Source organism: Nicotiana sylvestris, chromosome 3 (genome assembly GCF_000393655.2).
Source record: "Nicotiana sylvestris chromosome 3, ASM39365v2, whole genome shotgun sequence".
Classification (NCBI taxonomy): domain Eukaryota; kingdom Viridiplantae; phylum Streptophyta; class Magnoliopsida; order Solanales; family Solanaceae; genus Nicotiana; species Nicotiana sylvestris.
In genome coordinates, this window is record NC_091059.1 from 56,202,150 (window position 1) to 56,209,858 (window position 7,709).

A 7,709-nucleotide genomic window follows, 5' to 3' on the forward strand; every position below is an offset into this window, starting at 1 on the left:
CTAACCAACATACTAAGTTAGTCAAAAGTATTAAAGGGCGTGTTAAATCTTTACCATGTTTAACCCTTGCCAATCCTACTTGGCAAAAGATTATCGAGACAGATGCGTCTAATGTTGGATATGGAGGGATTTTGAAACAAGTAAATCCCAATAATAAGAGTGAATACTTAATAAGATTTCACTCTGGTAAATGGACCGAAGCTCAAAAGAAATACGCTACTGTGGCGCATGAAATGTTAACAATTGTTAAGTGTGTATTAAAATTTCAAGACGACTTATACAACCAAAAGTTTTTGATAAAAACTGATGCTCAATCGGTTAAATACATGTTTGACAAAGATTTTAAGCACGATGCTTCAAAATTAATATTTGCTAGATGGCAGGCTCAGCTAGCACCTTTCGATTTTGAAATACAATACAAAAAAGGAATTGATAATTCCCTTCCGGATTTTCTATCCCGGGAATATTTAGAATAGATTATGAATTATTATACCATGTTTTTGGATGATAAGGTACTAATCACTATTCTTAAAGTGATTAAATTAAATAGAGACTTACAAGAAGTTATACTTGATATTATTATGGCTGACATTATTCAAACAAAGGAAGAAGAACACTATAATTTTCAAGAAGTTATTGATATTCTTCAGTTAATTGAAAATGTGTGTCCCTTCGGTCAAGATGATATCAGCACTAGAATTATGCTATCCTTTTTAATTAATAATGATTTGCAATCACTTTTTAATTAATAATGATTTGCAATTTCCGCAGAATGGACCCTTCATGGGTCACCCGGGGCAGAGGTAGGGGAAGATCTTCCCCTAGTAGGACTTATTCTCAGGGATCGTCATACGGATCCTCATCAACCTCTCCAGTAATACAAAGAGGAAAAAAGAGTTTGATAAACTCAAAGGTGCCGCATACAGGAGAATCCTCAGGACATTCTATACATCTGGAAGATATTCCAGAAGACAGTCCGTTATACGGACATCTGCAGGCTTATTTAGCATCCAAAAAGCAAAGTGATACTTTTGCTTCAATTGCTAAAGAGGAAGACAATGACGATATCAAGTCATATGAAAAGTTACCAAAAAGAGAAATGATATTTCTCCTTGAAAACTCTGAGATTCAGAGAAAAGAAGAACCGTGGAAAATATTTCAGAGATATCTGATTAATGGATTATACTATCCGGGTGAATCATATAAAACCCGCACCTATTATGAAACTATCCTGATCAGTACAGGTAGTGCAGAATTCCAGCACTTTTCAGGTTATAACACAAATGAAAATGTTTATAACTTTTCAAAAGTCATTATCAAACAGATTATATCTGTTGAAGAATGGGGTATTTCCACAATGAAAGAAAGGCAGATAAGCCTTAATAAATCACCAATGAATTTCACTTATTGGGATTATATTCAAGCATTTGATAGAGTGCTTTATTATAACAATGAAAGACATAAGCATACTTGGTTTATCAAGGTATGCGCCAAGGTATTTACAGGACCTATCCCTAACTGGTTTTTAAACTGGTGGTCATACCACGGTCCTACTACAAAAATTTTGCCTGAACCATTCCTAAAATTATACAAAGAATGGACAAAAGCCTCTCCGTTCTTAACAGATTTATATCACGCAGATCATATCTGCTATCTAGAAAAAATTGATCAGATTTACTTCTTTATTGAATTTTCTATCCCCTGGATCCATAAATGGACCCCGGAAATGGGTTATACGGAAGAACAAATCCCTTGTTTATATAGGGTATTCTACAACAATTTTTGGGACAAATTGATGAAAACTGATCCCAAAACAAAGACGTTATACGGCCAAGAATTATTAGATTCTATAAAAACACAAATTCATTTATATGTGACAGCCCCTCAAAAAAGGATAGTAGAAGAAAGCACTGTTAAACATATTGCTCGGAGAATATCAATCCAAGATGGAGATAAAATGGATTTGATAAATCAATACTTAGAAGGATTGAAAAGAAATCTGCTCCAATCACTAGATCAGTGTGAAAAATCAGACACTTCAATGAGAAGTGAGACGAGTGGTGATGACCTCGTAGAAGATACTCAACCTATACAGCCAGAAATGATATTATCTGACAGAGAAATCGACAAGGTGGAAGAATTCCTCCAACAGATGCAAAATATGGACAAAAAGAAGACTTGAAAGCTTATCAGCCGCCAGGACCCACTTAAACAGTAGATACACTGTTCATCAACAGTAGAAACACTATTTATCTACAGTAAAAACACTGTGTAGGGACCCAGATGTGGGACCCATTTTACTATTCAAGATTCTTTTTTTTTGTTATTTAAGAATGCTTCTTCATTTGAAGAAGGAGAAGGCCGGAACCCCCCTATCTCTCTACTTTCTCTCTCCTCTCTCTCTCTCTCAACCAACCCCCTTTGTAAACACTTAGTTCATAGCTTAGTTTGTAAATCGAGTTCAAGAATTAATAAAAGTTTTGAAGTTCATCTTCAGGGCCTTGCTTCTCGGCCTACAAGGTACATATTTATTCTTCTTTTAAGTATTTTTAGTATCTCTCCCTAGCCGTGACTATGTCCGGCTAAGCGGATTCATATCTATGTTGAAGCACTAATTTCTCTTGCATATTAACCATGAAGAATCAAGACTCTTTCAAAATATAAAGAAATTGTAATATAGTTTTTTGATTTGGTTCCAAGATGGTGGTACAGTCGGTTCTGGTACTACTCTTATTGGCTTTGCCTTAGTGGCTACGTCTAGCCAGCTGTGACATTAAAGCCCGCTGAAGTTGTCAAAAGGGCTACCTCTTTCACAGTTAGAACTGCTAGACACATGGGCTCAGTAAGAGTATGTATCAGGCTTAGACAGGCCCCTTGCTTGGGTAAAAGGGTATAGATCCTTCCATACAGTCATTAAACTATAATAGAATTTCCGTATATTTCGAATCCTTATTGGTCGTGCGGACTACCGCCAACCTTTAAAGTGTACTAAAGCAGCTAGATCTGGATGGCCGTGCGGACTACCGCCCGCCTACCTAGATCCTGGTGATAAATGGTATAAAACATGGTTTTTTGATACTTATAGTAAAGAGGATTTGAGTAATATATCTCAAGAATTTTATGAAACTTGTGCCTTACATAATCAAATTATGTATTTTGTTCCTTGGTTTATAACAACTTATTTACCTCTTTATATAAAGGTATTAGAAAGATCTTATAAAGACGGGAGTGGTAATATTACTAAAGCAATTTATCCGCCTCAGGCTCCCTTTATTTTACCTAATAATACTGGTATTACTTTCACTGCCTTTCAAAAATTTATTGATGATAATGTGGCAGCTATTAGTATTGCAGAAATTAATAAATTGATTTCTCAAAACAATTATTTGGGTTTATATGTTAAAATTTTAGGAGAACATATTGGTTCTCTTGATAAAAAACTTGATGATTTGACTATTTTAATAAAAAAAATGGGTACTAAGAAAGGACCAACTGATATTGCCTCCACTTCAGGAAGTAAAACAGTTGATCAAAACATTCTTACCCATATTCAAAGACCTCCTGAGATTCAGGATTTTAAATTTAAATCTCTTGATGACTTAGCTCAGCTTTTAGATAAAAAGCTTTCTGGTTTAAATATTAGACCTATTGATTTATCAAAAAATTTTGCTGATAAAATGGAGACCGTTTCTGATTATAAAACTGAGACTTGGTCAGAGTTTAATAAACTCAAAGGGATTGTTAAACAAAATCATAGGTATGCTGATAAACCGAGAATGCAGACCTATTATTATCCTCGTCCTACTCCTCAAGATGTGTTGATTGAGGAACGAGATTGGAATCAGACTAATACGTCTTATAACGGTTCCGAAATTTATGAATGGAATCTTGATGGTCTAACTGATAGACAATTAACCATTCTCGTACACAGAATGCTCATGTATTCGACTATCTGTAAAAGTGTTAAAAATACAGATAGAACTATTTGCAAAATGATTATTGCAGGTTTTACTGGCCAACTTCGTGGCTGGTGGGATAATCATTTATCTGTAGAGGAAAAGGCGTTCGTTATAAATGCTACGGCAACCGACGAAGGTGTTGATAACATAGGTATGGCTCTAGTAGTGGGTAGAGAAGATGCAGTTTATACTCTTATCCTTACAATTTTAGAGCATTTCAACGGTAGATTTACCTCAAACCATCAGACCGTCCGAACTTTACTTAATGGACTTAGATGTAAGACCCTTAGTGAGTTTAGATGGTATAAAGATACTTTTATGAGTAGAGTTATGGAACTACCCGAGAATAGATATGAGCACTGGAAAGCCAAGTTTATAGACGGCCTCCCTTCCTTATTTGCTGAAAGAGTAAGGAATGTGTTAAAGGGTAGTTGCGGAGAGATTCTGTATAATAATTATACCTATGGTAAGCTTATAGGTGTTTGTACAGAAGAAGGTCTTAAATTATGTAATGAGCTAAGACTTTCTAGACAGCTTAAGATAGATAAGCTTAAAGAAAGGTCCCAAGTAGGTGACTTTTGTACCCAGTTTGGTTTACCCGGAACTTCCACTCAAAATAGGAAGAAGAAAACCAAATATCATAGGTACCCTAACCCGGATAGCCCGTATAAGAAAAAGAGGTCTAGATATAGGCCTAAGGAAGAACGTGATACTAGAAAAGCGAACAGGAAATCTACTCGATTTGCGAAGAATAGATCCAAACGTGATCTCGCTGATATTAAGTGTTATAAGTGTGGAAAGTTTGGTCATATTTCTCCAAACTGCAAGCTTCAAAAGCTAAAAACCTTAGAACTCGATGATGAGTTACACGATAAGGTTTATGGCTTGTTATACACTTCGGGATCAGAATCTGACTATTACTCAGAGACTGAATCTGAAGCTGAAGTTGAGTTAATTGATTTTTCTGATAATAATAAAAATGTTGATACTGCTTGCACTGCTTGCAAAGGTGATATTTGTGCTTGTGATAGTGACGAATTTTATAAATTGAAATCACAATTTGATGATCTTAATATAAAAACTATTACATCTGACAATGTAATAGAACTTTTAAAAGAAGTTACTGATGAAAAACTTCGTGAAAAAATTATTACTTTAGCTGCAAGTTCAAGTTCTAGTAGTTCAAAAACTGTTGAAAAATACAAAAACGAATTTGAACACTTTGCACCATATTCTTTATCTGAAATAAATAGAAGACTTCAAAAGTCCAGTACTCCTAGTCGAGATACTTCTTTTGATGATTTAAAAGAAGAAATCGAAAATTTGAAAAGAGATATTAAGTCTCTTAAGCAAAATCAAATGATTTGCGATCACCGGATTACTCAAATTGAGAAAAATAATTCTCTACCTGAATCTTCGACTAAAGGATTTTCTGATTTTTCTAATGATAAAGGAAAAGAAATTTCTGATGAAAAATCTGATTTATTTTTAGGTATGATGCAAATTGTTACTGCACACAAATGGTATATTAAATGTACTATTTTAATTGATAATAATTTTTCTATAACTGATATAGCTATGATTGATAGTGGTGCAGATGTAAGCTGCATTCAGGAAGGATTGATTCCTACTAGATATTTTCAAAAGACTACTCATTTGGTGAAATCCGCTTCTGGTCATGCTTTAGATATAGAGTACAAATTGCCTAATACTCATATTTGCCAGAATAAAGTCTGTATTCCACATTTCTTCTTTTTGGTAAAAAACCAGTTATACCCTCCAATCATACTTGGAACACCTTTTATTAATGCTATTTATCCGTTTAATAATATAGATAAACATGGTTTTTCTGCTACTTATCAAGATAAAAGGATAAGCTATTCCTTTGTTACAGATCCCGTAACTAGAGATATTAATGCCTTGATTAATATGAAACAAAGGCATGTTGATTCACTACAATTAGAAATTCTTAGTATGAATATATTTGATACTATACAATCTGCAAAAGTTCAGCAGAAGATTAAATTAATTGCTGAAAAAATGGCCGTTGATGTTTGCGCCGATCACCCTAGTGCCTTTTGGAACAGGAAAAGGCATATTGTAACTCTTCCATACGAAGAAACCTTCTCTGAGGATGATATTCCTACTAAATCTCGACCTTGCCAGATGAATGCTGAGCTAGTTGAATTCTGCAAAAACGAGATTGATAGTTTGTTACAAAAGGGTTTGATAAAACCCTCAAAATCTCCTTGGTCATGTTCTGCCTTTTATGTTAATAATGCGGCAGAGAAGGAACGAGGTATTCCTCGCTTAGTCATAAATTATAAACCATTAAATAAACATCTGAAATGGATTAGGTATCCTATCCCTAATAAAAGGGACTTGCTATCCAGATTATATGACGCCAATATATTTTCAAAATTTGATTTAAAATCTGGTTATTGGCAAATTCAAATATTTAAAGAGCATACTTATAGGACTGCTTTTAATGTTCCATTTGGGCAATATGAATGGAATGTTATGCCATTTGGTTTGAAAAATGCCCCTTCTGAATTTCAAAAAATTATGAATGATATTTTTAACCCATATTTGGATTTTATCATCGTTTATATTGACGACATATTGGTATTTTCTAAAACTCTGGAGATGCATATTAAGCATCTTGATATTTTCAAGAAAATTGTTATACAAAACGGTTTAGTAATCTCTAAGCCCAAGATGAGTCTATTCCAAACAAGTGTTCGTTTTCTAGGTCATAATATTTGCCAGGGAAAAATTACCCCAATACAAAGATCTATTGATTTTGCCTCAAAATTTCCTGATGTTATCACTGACAGGACTCAATTACAAAGATTTTTGGGAAGCCTAAATTATATTTCCCCTTTTTATAAAAGTTTGTCACGGAGATCTAGCCCCTCTATACGATCGGCTAAAGAAAGATCATAAACACCCTTGGACTAACCAACATACTAAGTTAGTCAAAAGTATTAAAGGGCGTGTTAAATCTTTACCATGTTTAACCCTTGCCAATCCTACTTGGCAAAAGATTATCGAGACAGATGCGTCTAATGTTGGATATGGAGGGATTTTGAAACAAGTAAATCCCAATAATAAGAGTGAATACTTAATAAGATTTCACTCTGGTAAATGGACCGAAGCTCAAAAGAAATACGCTACTGTGGCGCATGAAATGTTAACTATTGTTAAGTGTGTATTAAAATTTCAAGACGACTTATACAACCAAAAGTTTTTGATAAAAACTGATGCTCAATCGGTTAAATACATGTTTGACAAAGATTTTAAGCACGATGCTTCAAAATTAATATTTGCTAGATGGCAGGCTCAGCTAGCACCTTTCGATTTTGAAATACAATACAAAAAAGGAATTGATAATTCCCTTCCGGATTTTCTATCCCGGGAATATTTAGAATAGATTATGAATTATTATACCATGTTTTTGGATGATAAGGTACTGATCACTATTCTTAAAGTGATTAAATTAAATAGAGACTTACAAGAAGTTATACTTGATATTATTATGGCTGACATTATTCAAACAAAGGAAGAAGAACACTATAATTTTCAAGAAGTTATTGATATTCTTCAGTTAATTGAAAATGTGTGTCCCTTCGGTCAAGATGATATCAGCACTAGAATTATGCTATCCTTTTTAATTAATAATGATTTGCAATCACTTTTTAATTAATAATGATTTGCAATTTCCGCAGAATGGACCCTTCATGGGTCACC